The 14010-nt window shown below is 39.7% G+C and overlaps 1 protein-coding gene across 1 annotated transcript in view; it reads left to right on the forward strand.

Annotated features, from left to right (window-relative positions):
• CNTNAP5 (contactin associated protein family member 5) overlaps nucleotides 1-14010 on the forward strand; it is a 385501-nt gene that overhangs the window by 69658 nt on the left and 301833 nt on the right. The window lies entirely within an intron of this gene.

Consider the following 14010-nt stretch of genomic DNA (forward strand, 5'->3'; position numbering starts at 1 on the left):
ATCGTGTCTAGAAGATATAATGAGATTCATACAGATTTGCATTTTCACTTCCCTTGAGAGATGTAAAGGTCTGAATCACACATGAGCTGGTTTTTCTTCTTGTCATCCTCTTATCGGGACAGTTACCTCGCTTAATTTCCATAGCAATGCTCTTCTGAGGCTAGGCAGCATCTTTGAATAACACCTTTATTTGGCTTCGTATGCAGGAAAAGCACAGGAAGGAACTTTTTCAAAATAGCCTTTGGGGACGTGCGTATAGTCAGTGCGGACCCTGCAAATGTTCAGAGCTTAAAATAATGGCAGGATTACAGCAATTCTCAGCTCTGGAAGAAGCATAAAGTTGCACAAACAAAAAAAATGCCTTTGGCGTAAAAATACCATTTTTTTTCTGCATTGGTAAATTCTTTTTTTTTTATAAGTGGCCATAGAAGGTGCCATTAGTAAGATCTAGAGTGAGAATTCCCCCATCTGGACAACATGCTTTAATTAAACACAAGTTATCGGGCTCAATAGAGAAGTAATTTGGTGCAACGCTATGGCCTGTTTTATAGAAGAGGCCAGCCTAGAGCATGTAATGGTCACTGCTGGCCTTAAACTCTATGAATCTAGCCACAGAGCAGGTACATTAGATGCTTCTCCCCACCTCACTCCGGCAGTCAAGGACCCTCTGTAGAGGGTAAGAAGGCAGCTTAGCCTGCTGGCCCATTCAATCCAAACCGCTCGGCGGATAGTACCAATTAATTAGTTGCTGTAGTGACAGTTGTGACTTGCACAGTTCTCTCTGGTGAGAGCTTGACTGAGAGCCTCAGCTCATTCCCGAGGAATGGTCAGAGTCCAGTTCCTACCAAAATGGGCACATTCTTAAAGCATCATGTAGCCTGCGGGGGACCCAATCCCTTCATCCCTGCAGAGCTGTCTGACCATTAGCCACAATTGCCACTAAGACTCTGTCTGAAAACGGAACCTCACTGGGAGGGAGAGATTTTTGGAATTGTGGGAAACCAATCAGGGGAGGCTCATAGCCCTGGGTAGGGTCTCAGGCCAAAGCTGCTCTGCAAGCAGATGGGACATGTTCCGTGCAGATCTGGTTTTGGAAGGGCGCACCAGTGGTGAAAATATCTGTACGTGCCGGCCAAACCACTGAACACTGAGTGGGATTTTCATAGCGCTCGTCATAGGCCTTACTCTGCCTCCCCTGAAGCCAACGGGCGTGCTGCTATTGACGTCCATCGGGGCAACATGATAACACGCACCGATCACTGGATTACAAATGCATCAGTACATCTGCCTCAGTTACCAACCACTGATTGCTGAATCAGGACTAATCCCAAGTATAAACCAGGCCTCCAAGTTGGTGAGATATATGGGATTACAGTGAAACACCTGAGCCAAAAAAGGCAACGTCAGTCTTAGATGCATTTGAATCCCAATTCAGCAAAGCTTTTAAGCTTATGTTTAACTTTAGGCACGTGCTTAAGAAATCATATATAAAACCATAGAAGAATAGTCCTGGTGAAACCTTCTCTGGTATACGGTGTGCTGCTCTGGGCCCTAGGAAGACTAGGAAAAAAATAAAAAGGGTAGAAAAAATAATACAGGGATTGGAAAATAAGACAAATGATTTAGGCAGCTAAATAACCAGAAAACACAGTGGGATATGTAATTGGTCTATAAACACCTTCAGGATAACAATCTAAATGAAAAAAAGGAAATTATTCACAACCTCAAAAGATGGTAGGAGCAATGATTTGAAGCAAAGGAAGGATGGAAGTTAATGAACATTAATAAATGTTCAAAGCCCGTGTGCACTGCAACCAGTATCTTCACTCCAGATATACAAGAACAAGGGAGATAAGACATTAATGGCAACAATACAAGATCAAAGGTCCAGTCTTTACCAGAGCTGTGCAAATAATGTACTTGACTAATTTCACATCCTTTTTCTCTTTGTAAATTGTGTCTGCAAAGTGGTCTTAAATTTTATCAAATACTTCTCTTGTTCAAAATTGTCAACTAATAATGCGAATAGTTCTGGATATTTCGCTTGTTCAGTGCATTTATTTATAGTTAAAAAATATAAGGGTAAACATCTGTTTTGTGCCTGGGATGAGCAAAACTCTTAGCTTCAGGTTTCCAGTGGGAATTCTCATAAATAGTCAAGTTTTACTTTTTTTCCCCCCCAAATATTTGCTTTAAAATTGCTCTTTCAGTGTAAATTCCTGCTGGAATATTTGTAGAAAGTACATAAGAAGTGTGAACAATGTGACAAAAAAATTTGTTTAAACATTTGAAAAAAAATGAGATTTATTTATTTATTTATTTATTTTTTTTGCAGTGTTCACCCAACTCTGTAATCAGTGGGAGTTTTACCTATGGATAGAATGTAGCAGTGCTCTAGTCTTGCAAAAGCTCAAACTGGATGCCCTAAATGTGTGGGGACTTATTTTCTGCTCCTACCATTTAATTTGTCTACATTTAACCCATACTATAGACACATTTCTGTTACTCTCCTTTTCCATATCTTTGTGTATGCAAATTGTATTTAATCCCCGGAAATAATTAGTATCCATTTTCATTCTTTTAAAATGTCCAGTGTGCATGAACATGAAATCACAGCTGAATAATATTTCCACCAATGGGAAAAACTATTTTATTCTATATAGGTTTTGATACCATGCTCACCACCTTTGTATCTGAATGCTTTCCCATAGTGTATGAAGCAACGAGACTACACAATTATCACATGTTGGCTGTTCTCTTATCCTCGCACCAGGGGAGAAATGTATGTAGTAAAGTGTTTTGTTTTGATAGGGTTCTAGCTTTGTAGTTTGTTTTTAGTATAACTGTGGCTAGATGTTTGTTACGGAAGCCAAGGTCAGAGAAATGTGCCTTAAACTTGGAGCAGAAGGTGGTGAGATTTGTGATACTACTTTACTTTTCAAAGTGCTTCCCAAATGCTAGGTAATTATTCCTCCAAACACAACTGTAATTAAGTATTACTAGAGCTGTTCAAATAAAATTGGTATGAAAAGGCTGTTTTGTTTTTTCTGTCAAAAACAGCCTTTTGTCAAATAAAAATTTTGTGGAAAAAATGTTGAAATTATTGAAATTTCCCATTTTGTGTGAAATTTTCTGTGATTATTTAACATTTTTGAAGAAAGGGTTTTTTTTTGTTTAAAATCCTTATAGAAATTTTTCATTTCCTGGGGTTTTGGTAAATGAAAACTATGTATTTGAAAAATAATGTAGTAAAAATATGGTTTAAATATCCTGGAAATTCATGCAGAAAATGGGTCTATTTTCATCCCCGTAAATCAAAATAACTTCAAAATTGGAAAAAAAAATTCTCAAAATTAACTTTCCTGTTTTTCTGATTATCCACACTGTACTGATAGATGGACTGAAATATACCTCATTGAGTTAGTATGGTCATGGCTCTACAAGAGTGAAAGGTGGTCTGGGTATACTTCATCCTGCTTCAATATGGGATGACAGCTAGTTGACTAGTTGAGGTCCCTTCCAGCCCTACATTTTTAGAATTCCCTGAAAAGATTCACCCATGGTGACAAAAGAAATCAGTGTAAATGAATCATGGTAATGAAACTCAAGAATTCCTCCATTCTAGTTCTGTGAATAGCCGGTAGACTGTATGTGTCTCGCCAGCATATTTTTCTTGACAAACATTTGTTGTCAGAAGGAAATGCTGAAATAGCAGGCCTTGCAAACCTTCCAGTTGGACCACCTAAAACTATAAAAAGATTAATGAATTAGGAATGAATAAGCATAGTTCTAGTTGGAGTGAAATATGGAAGCTTATCTTGCATGGGTCATTCTTTCACATGGTTCAGTTCTGTGGCTTATTATCTATTGATAATAGAGATGGCAAAGAAATTAGTCCCTTATTTTTTTCTAAAAGTAATCATGTAAAATTAGGAATGATTTAACTTGGTCTAATAAATATTGTACTTTCAGTGAAGGACATTAGCAAATTCATAGAATCATAGAATATTAGGGTTGGAAGGGACTCTAGGATGTTGTCTAATACAACCCCTTCCTCAAAGCGGACCAACCCCGACTAAATCATCGAAGCCAGGGCTTCCTCTTGGTATGAACAAAAATCATGCCTGTAATCCTTGTGCTTTGCTACTGAAAATGTATCTTGTACACTGTCTCCAGCTGGGTGAGATCCTGGTCCCTTTGAAGGGTTAGGAAAACTCCCATCGACTTCAGTGGGTCCGAATTTTGCCCGTTATTCAGTAAAAGGAAATAAGCAAGTGGAGTTAATTAGCATTCTCTGCTATGGTTAAAGCCAGCATGAAATAGCATCTGACTTTTATGGGAAAACTATGGGAAAAACTAAGAACCTGATGCTGCAATGAGTCTGCATTGATCTATGTGTGCAGGACTAGGGGGTCTGTTCACATGGAGGTCACTGCAGGGTCAGAGCCTTAATAATGCTTGCTGCAGAATGGAATTGCACAGTTTTATGTCCTATAGCCAATAAGCCAAATTCATCCCTGGTGAAAGCAGACATAACTCCAGGGCCCAATGTCTCCTGCAAATATTTTTTTAAAAGGCCTTTGCTTCATAAAATATCCAAAGATGTAATTTTCTATTCAAAAGAGTTATAAGTAGTGGTATCAGAACCCTGAAGCAAACCAGGCCTTCCTGAGTCATATCCGACCACCTGTAAATGTTGACATACTAAACTAATCTAAGCCACATCTAAGCCACCGTTGGGATTCAGGAAAGATTTTATTTCCAGGGCATAATTACACGTCTCTGTTTCTTCACTATATTTGAATATGAGTCACTCTCTAAAGGTTGCCACTGACCTGAATGACTATGAAGCAGAGAGAGAGAGTTGATGACACGATGAATTAATGGAATAAAAGCTACACAACCATTGTTAGAAGCAAATGTTTCTGAAGTGTTAAAAACCTCTTGGACACACGAAAGGTATTAGGGGTTCCTCATAGTTGACTTGAAACTAGGAAACCTTTTTGATTACCTCAGAAGTTTCTTTTCTCTTCTTTTCTTTAACGAAATGATTGAAGCAGGATAAGAAGCTGTCTTTTACAGTGGATTCATGTAATCAATGAAAAGACCCTGTAATGTGAGGTATAAATAACGCACTGTAGCAGCCACTAAGGGGTTAATGGATGGACCAGCTACTTCCTCAGCTGTGACTAAGTGGCTGAGGGGGGACAGCGAGGGTAAAAGGCTGCAGTTCAGGCAGGGGGGGTGCGGGCTGCGGGAGAGGTGCTGGCAATCTCAAGGTGGTATCTTAGCAGTAGTATGTCAAAGAGCTGCTCAAGGAACAGAGCCAGAGACCTGCTGTCAGGAGTTGGGGTAAGACTGCTGCATAATAGAAAAAAGACTTTCTGTCCAGAGTGTATCATGGAGAGGAAGGCTTCGGGTATGTCTTCACTTTAAAAAAACACCTGTGGCTGGCCAGTGTCATCTGACTCTGGTTCCTGGGGCTCTAAAATTCCAGTGTACGCATCCATGCTTGTGCTGGAGCCTGGCTCAGGGACCCCAGGACAGGAGAAGGTCCCAGAGCGCAGGCTCCAGCCCTAGCCTGGTTGTCGACGCTGCAATTTTAGAGCCCTGAATCCAGAGCCCTGCAAGCCTGCGTCAGCTGACACAAACCAGTGGGTGTTTTATTGCCGTGTAGACACACCTTTAGTGGAGCGGTGAAATGTACCACTAACAAATGCGTTTCCCCAATGTATGTTCCTGATTCTACAGTCTGCTAATAAAATTAGAGAGTATTTTCAGACTAATCTCAGTTTCATCTTCCAAATGCTGGCAGTGAGTCTTTGACTCTCCAGCAGATGTTTGCAAATGAAAGGCACGCTGAGGGGAATGGAGGCCTGTCAAACTGGACCCTGAACAGACCTAGTCAAACAGAAGTGAGGCACAGCAGGAGCAGTTTGGAATTGGCTTTATTCTTGTCTAAAAGCTTCAGGCTACAAATGACTGAATCAACCTAAGCATCTGACATATGCGTACATTAGCTTACACAGCTCTGCTCTGAAGGTATCCATGCTACCTCGTTTAAAAGTGACATTAGCAAATCTGAATCCCTTTGCAAGTTGCAGGACACAGCTGTTGCTGCTTTCTCCTCATTTCACTTCCTCCGTTGTCCTCCCTAATTCCAGTCTTTTTATGCTTTCATTCAGGCTACCAAGCCACCGCAACAGTCTGTATTCTAGCAGTCTTCTTACATGTGGGATTTGCTAATCTGCCTCCATGCTGATTGCTCTTATTACCCCCTAAATGAGTCGTGTAACCAGAGCAAGTACTGCTGGCAAATACTGAATAAGATGGTCTTGTAGTTAGAACAGTGATCTGGGATCTGAGAGATCAGGATTGAATTCCCACCTTTACCACAAACCTTCCCTATGACCTTGGTCAAGTACATGCTGTGTGTCAACTCCCTATTTATAAAGTGGCAATATAATACTTCCTTTCTCTCCCTGTTGCATATTTAAAGTATTGACTCTTCGAGGCAAGCTGTCTCTTATTATATATTTGTACAATACTAGTATCGTGGAGTCCGGTCCGTCTCATTTGGGGCTCCCATATGTTACTGTAATACAAACAATAATACTGAAAAAAAAAGGTTGTTTTACTTGTTTCCTTTGGCTAAGCTTGGATGCTTTGTATTGGGCTAATATTCAGGGACAGCAATCTAGTCTTACTAGTATGAATGTTCATGGAACGCAATTGTCAAAACCACATGCATAAGAATTTTGTTTCAGAAGCTGTTGTGTGATCAGGGAACTGAAATAACATCCTGTGTCTCTTCTGAGCAATGCCAACTGATATTTGAAGTTCAAGCGATCAGATACTCACAACGATAAGCCACGGGGTACAATCAAATACACAGGAAGAAACGGGGATGTCTCATTCTGCACCACCCATTGGTCAGGCCAGTGGCTAAATGCGGCAGTTCTCTCCATATTTACATATTCTACTCTTGTTAAGTGTCATTTGCCAAACTAATGTGTAGTGGCAACTTGTGTTCAAAAACGTTTTCTTAATTCCACATGGCAACAATTTTTCTTTCTTAGGATACAGAACAACTGTGATGCCAGGTGTGTAGGAAATGATGGGAATACTTGTGCTTGAACCATATATGCTAAAATAAATTGTGTAGGAAATGGTCCTTTGTTGCAGGGAGAAGGACTAGATGACTTTATACTGTAGGTCTTACTCCTCTCTGATTTATATGATTGTACAATACAATGTCTTCCTAGCCAGTCTGTGCTTGATACTAAGAGCAGAGAAACTTTGAAATCTGCACAGAAAACCATTATAGCCAGCCTTGAGAGACTGAGTGAGCATCTAGATATCAGCAGTTATGTGGATACACAATGATATATGGGCCTAATTCGAATTTCACCTGGACTTCAGTGGAGTTACTTCTGATTGACATTGGTGTAAGGGAGACCAGAATCAATCCTGTGCCTTTTTGAGGGGTGAGTCATATGGGCAGAGATCGTGATAAAGATATTGGGACAACACCTTCATGTTTTTGGTGTAACTCCAATGTCTTCAGTGGCGGTAAGCCAGGAATGACTGTCAATCTCGGTCATGCACCGTCTGGTTTTATATGCATGAATTCCACTGACTACAATTGTGTGAGCAAAAACTGGCCCAATGGGTCTCATTCAAAGGACACTAAGACCAGCCATGGACTTCAGTATGCATTGCCTCAAGCCCTATGTGGTAGGGGCTGACGGGCTTCAGGGAAAGAAAGTGTGAAACCATCCTACAAAGATTGCCCTGTGGCTTCAAGGACTGCAGGGAGGTGGGTTATGATCATTTCTTGTTATCAGGCTGTTCACTGTCACTCTGGGTGAAAAGAGCAATTTGAAAAATAGCAAAAGACAGTATCACATTTATTATCTGCTGCAAATAACCTACAGTTCGGCTCAACGCCTTTTGGATAACATGAAATTGAATGGATGATCGAGAAATGCCTTTCAGTCTACCTGTGTTCTCTCCCAGTTATACTGTTGCTCTCTGAAGCAGAAAAATCAGTGACTTGTGTAAACATAAGTGATTTGAAACAAAGAATTAGGCTTGGCAGAATTCACTGTTTATCTTTTTGAAGGATAAGATTGATGTTTGTTTTAAGCATTTTTTATTTTATCTATTTATATTTTCACAGTTATGGGAAATTATGGAGCAGATGAGACAATGGGGGGGGGTCAGATAATAATTATTTAATAACAATAGATATTGATATTCAAAAACTTAAAGCTTTAAAATAGTCAAAATACAAATTGTCAAAATCACATGTGAATACATACCAAGTAAATATCCTTAAATCAAACTCTAATAAGTTCCCAAGCAGCATTTTTCTATTTTGCCTATCTGTAAATGTCAATTATTATCTACGGAAATACTTTTGGCACTTTGTGTGTGCAGTGAAATCAATGTCCGCCGACATTTGCCAATTTAAAAATCTAATCCTTCCAATCCTACAAATAATCTGACACGTTTTTGCCCTTTTCTTTCTCTGTCCATGAATAGTATTACCTTATTGGACCTGTAGGGGAAGATGAACTTCTGTAAGGAATATTTGTTCTGAATACTAAGAAGTGTGCTTTGGATTTTTGACTTTGTCTCTTTCTAGCCTAATAAAAAGCTGGTAAGAAAACTTTTAATTCCTTGATACCATATATGTAACCCCCTTTTCCACCCTGGGTCATTTGGGAGCAGGCAACACTCACCTGTGTGCGTGGGCACTTGATGTTGTTGATGGTAAAGGAGTATCCCTGAGTTATCCCAGTGGTGATATTGGATAGGTGGGATCCTCTATCCCCCCCTCTACTGCAATGCTTTTACTCAGAAAGGAATTTAAAATTGGTAATGCTTTCACCTGGCTGGACCCTGTATACACTCAGTCGCATGCCGTGGGAACCTCCAGGGATAAACCTAAACTAATTTGTGCATGGGTCTAACTCAAAAATGCCAATTATAAACCATATACATCCAATACTTTTAGATTAGAGTTCACACACATTAACTTAACAATTTCAGGAAACATGGTATAACTGACTGAAATTAAATGTCACTACTAATTTAAATCAGCAGAGGGTAGCTCCATAAATCAACTAACAAATATAGCTTATGGTAATAAATGAGCCTTCTCTAACTTGCATTTATACTGCCACCATTTACCCCTCTGGATTTCTGAGGCCTGATCTACACTCACGGCGAAATTTGGTGGTGGTTGACGGGAGATACGCAAGCTATGCAGAGTAGTTTGCATATCTCCTGTTGATTTCCTAACTTCTAAATAGCGTGGTGCTCCCACTATGCTGCGTCGACAGGAAATGCGCAGTTATCGACACAGCATTAATCTTTTTGCGGGGGTGGATTAACGCCGTTGACTTCCAGATCAACTGAGCGGGTCTCCACTGCCGCTCTATTGATCCTGAAGAATTGATCCGGCGGTGCCAACAGTGCCACCTTGAGTGAAGACATACCCCAAGTTCTAAACAGCTGCGTGTGCGCGCTTTGAGATCCTGAAGCCGGAGACAGCACTCTGTTGGTCCAGTGAATCAGTCCAGCCAAAACATCAAGAGCAGAACAATGCTAATCTGAGATCATTCCAAACTGCACACCTCCTCTGAAGACTGGAATTGTTTTAACCAAATTTCAGCAATCCATTCTGGTTCAATGAGAAGACTCCTCTGCCTCTTCTCCGACAAACCCTTAAGGTCCCTTTGCTGTCCCTCTTCCCTTCCAAGCACTGTCCCAAATAGGGTGACCAGATGTCCTGATTTTATAGGGACAGTCCCAATATTTGGGGCTGTGTCTTATATAGGCATCTATTACCCCCCATCCCGTCCCGATTTTTCACATTTGCTAACTGGTCATCCTATTCCCGAATAAGGGTGGTGGTTACTCACACTACCTTCACCTCAGGCCCAGCTCAGTCAGCTCTGGGCACAGCAACAGTCTCTGCCCTGGCTCCACTGAAGCCAACAACCACCTCTGAGGCTCCATGCTCCATCAAAGCCCCACCAGACTCTCAACAGCAGCTTCTGGCTTCCTAGCAGCATCTTCTGGTATGGAGAGAGCAATCTCAGCTCCTCTCCCAAATACAGCCCCTGGAATGCCCTCTCTCTCTGCATTCCTTGGAAGAGGAAGTTTCTTTCTCTCTCTCTTTTCCCCAAGGCATCATGGGAGTTATAGTCTGCAAGGCTGGAATGCAGTGCTCAGGATCTTCCCAATTAAGTTCAGAGGCCCTTCTACTAAAGGGTGCCTACACCTACAATTAATATCCCTAAATACACCATGCCTCCCTGGTTTTCGTATAGATCATTTAGTCAAAGTGTTGGTTTTTTAAATAGTGTATTCAGATGTGTCATACTGAGAAACTTTAACCTTCTCTTCAGGATACACCATATTTTTTTTTAAATTTGTCCCACTGACTTCAGTGGGACTTAAGAATTGAAAGCCAAATGCAAGAGCCTAGACTACTTGAGTTTAAAGGATTTAGTCCCCTAGGTCGCAGCTCTAGCAGACTCTTGACCTCCCCTATGCTAGTTAGGTTTCATGACACTGGCTACATTCAGTTAATAATAATGAGAGGTGCACTTAGTGCAATTGCTTAATGGCAGAGGAAGGGCTTGTCTATACTACAGTGGCTGTAGTTGCATAGCTACAGCACCATAGCTATTCCTGCATAGCCTGTAGCATAGATGCATTCTACCACAGCAGAAGGATTTTTTTTCCATTTCTGTAGGAAAACCACCTCCCTGAGTGATGGTAGCTAGGTCATTAGAAGCATTCTTCAGCTGACCGAGCTGCATTTGCACTGCGGGTTAGGTGTAGAATTTTTCACATCCCTGAGCTCCATAGTTATGTTGTCCTAAATTCTAAGTGTTGACCAGGCCTAGGGCAGAAAATCAGTAGGTCACTCTTGCGTTTTGTTGGGTTGAGAGAAGGGAGAAGATGCTTCATAGTGTTGCTTCTGAGACAATGAGGTGTCACATTTAAGGAGGGACTTTTGACAGGAGTTCTTTTTTTAATAACTTTCTGGGTCCTTTGAGCAGTGCTGGTGGTGATGATGACTGGCTCTGCTATACAAGGGTGTATTTTCAAATTGATGTGCAGGGCTTCAGACCCAGTGACACCATTTAATATTGATGTGCATTTTCAAGTGACAAGCCTTACGGCGAAAGGCGACTCTTTGATCTTTAAAAACCTTGCTGAGTAGGGGAGTATGTTTGAATCGTATACTTATATGTGCAAACATGTGCAGGCTATTCAATTTTAGTCTTGGGGCTGGAGGAGCTTGCAGAAATTATACACTCTTCAAAGGTCTCAAAATAAACAGCAGTTATTTCAAGAGTTTTAGAAGAGCATGAACCAACTATTAACAACTTAAACCAAGCTTTATTCATTGTTTAGCCAAAGGACTAAATCCTGTGGAAGATCATGTTTAGAAATAGGATATGGACCAAAGAGAAAGATGTTAAAAAATGGGTTAAACAGAGACGGAGAATGATCCAACACAGGTTTCGTCTGTGTTTAAAGAATATTTTACTAACATATGATTATAATTTTTTTTATTTTAAATTACCATGCATGGATAAATCAATACATTATAATTACTATGTATATTGCATTTGAGCTAGTAATTCAGGAGTGAGGGAATAGGATCTGTCTATATAATGTGACAAGCAATTAAGAAGCTTGTGGGAACTGTCTATATTTGTCATATTTGAAAATAAATGTATCAAATGATTACCAAAATTATTTAAAGTCTGACAGTTCTATTTATGAGAGTTCTTGAATAACTTTGCAAAACTACTTTGGATAAGTCAGACACCACTTTTTGTATTGCTGGTAGTATGATTGTAATCGAACACCCCATTTCTACTTAGAAAAGGTCACCTAAAAAAGGACATTAATGATGGTGGCTGACATTTTTCAGACAATCTTTTGTTGAAAAATTGCCTTTTAAAAATGATTTCTTTGGAAAGAATGGCTGACTTTATTAATATTTTTCATTATTTTTAAAATCAATATTGTAATTAACCTTTTAAATGTGGATTGTTATAGAAGCTTTTAGTCAGTGAAAACTGGTTTCTTTGAAACAATGATCACTTCCGGTCACGAATTGTTTTGAAAATTATATTTATTAAAATGTGTATAAAACTCCATTTAAAAATGTCAAGGAATATTTTGCAAAAAAAGAAAAAGGAAAACCAAGTCCATGTTGAAACCTATGAAATGAAAAGAACTTTCAATTATTTACAAAATTATTTCCCCATTTTTCATCTGCTCTAGAAATTAACCATTTGTTACCCAAATAGTAACAAAATAAAATGATCTATTAACTTAAATATCAGATTTTTCCTCACATTTGCCAAGATTTGAACTCAGGATTCAGTCATCTTTTCCAGAGCTGGATGATATCTCCAGCATGGAAAGAAGGCTGTGAATAAGAGCTAGTTTGATAGCCTTAATTACATTAAATAGTAATTTATTTCATGGAGACCGCCAATGAAATTCTGTATTAGCCATTTGAACAAATTACCTAAGGTAAGTGATGACTTCTCTGTCTTTTAGAGTCGTCGTGTAGTCAAGGGTAAATGTGGGGAAATACTCTTTATCCCCTTCACATTTTGGGAATAGGAAGGTTAGTTTAGTTTATCTATGGTTTTTTTTTTAAATTTTTTTTACCCCTATCCTGCTGTAGAGTCATAGAGTTCAAGGCGAGAAGGGACCACCAAATCATCTAGTCTGACCTCATGTATAACACAGGCCACTAACATCACCCAGCACCTGTACAGAAAGCCCAACAACTGGAATTAGTCCAAAGTAATACAACCCACAGTAGACGAAACCATTGTGTGCCACAGGCAGAGAACAGAAGGGACCGAGGTGCACCAATGCTCAAGGCCTCTGCAATAGTGGGGAACTGATTGAGATATTCTTAGCTAATCCTTGCAAGTGACTTAGTGCCAATCTGACGTGGGGGAAATTCCTTCCCAACCCCAGATATGGTGATCTTAAAGTCTTCAAGATTGGGCAACTTTCTGAAAGAGATGCTTTAGTCAAATCCAAGTTACTGAGCCCGGTACTGGGGTAAAAGTGTGACATTCTCTGGCCTGTGCTGTCTAGGAGGTCAGACTATCTAATTGTGCATTTTGGCTTTAAAAAAAACCTCTGCATATATTGAACTACTTGCAGAATAAGGTACTGCTCAATGTGAATAAGGATGCCAGAATCAAACTAAAAAGAAGGAGCTGATTTTCAAAGATTTATTCTGAAAGTGCATGTTTTGTGTTTAATACAGCAACTGTGGGATTTCCATTTATCTGCAAGCAATTTTCACTAGTGCTGGTAGAATTTTTTTTTTTTATTATTTCAAAATCTGGGAAAATTTAACACAAATTAAAGGGATTGATGTTTGCAGAGGTTGGGAATGGGTGATGGGATGGATCACTTGATGATTACCTGTTCTGTTCATTCCCTCTGAAGCACCTGGCATTGGTCACTGTTGGAAGACAGGATGCTGGGCTACATGGACCATTGGTCTCACACAGTATGGCCATTCTTATGTTCTTAAATGTTCTTGTGGGTTTCACCCCCCTTTTTTTGACTAGCTCTAATTTTCATTTACCTTTTAAAATAAGGAACATATGGTCACATTAATCTCTTTTGAAAAATTATCTCTTCTATTATGCCTAATGTCAGAGAAGCAAAAAAATGGCTATTGTATACTTCTGTCATCCTTATTCTTTAACTAATTTACAGGACAAATTAAACCTTATCTGACTTCTCCCATTTCCACTCAATGATATGCACAAGCCTGAACTAAGTAACCCAGTGACCTTATTTTTAGAAGCTTCATCCTTCCTTGCCCCTTCCCATCTCATTGTATTGTGTCTAATATTTAGATTGTATAAGCCTGATTTTTCAGGATTGCTGAGTATCCAAGTTAAAATCAAAGAGCCAGATCCCCCAATCATT

Source organism: Emydura macquarii, unplaced genomic scaffold, assembly GCF_026122565.2.
Source record: "Emydura macquarii macquarii isolate MOO-44397 ecotype Brisbane River unplaced genomic scaffold, CSIRO-AGI_Emac_v2 contig_2988, whole genome shotgun sequence".
Lineage (NCBI taxonomy): Eukaryota > Metazoa > Chordata > Testudines > Chelidae > Emydura > Emydura macquarii.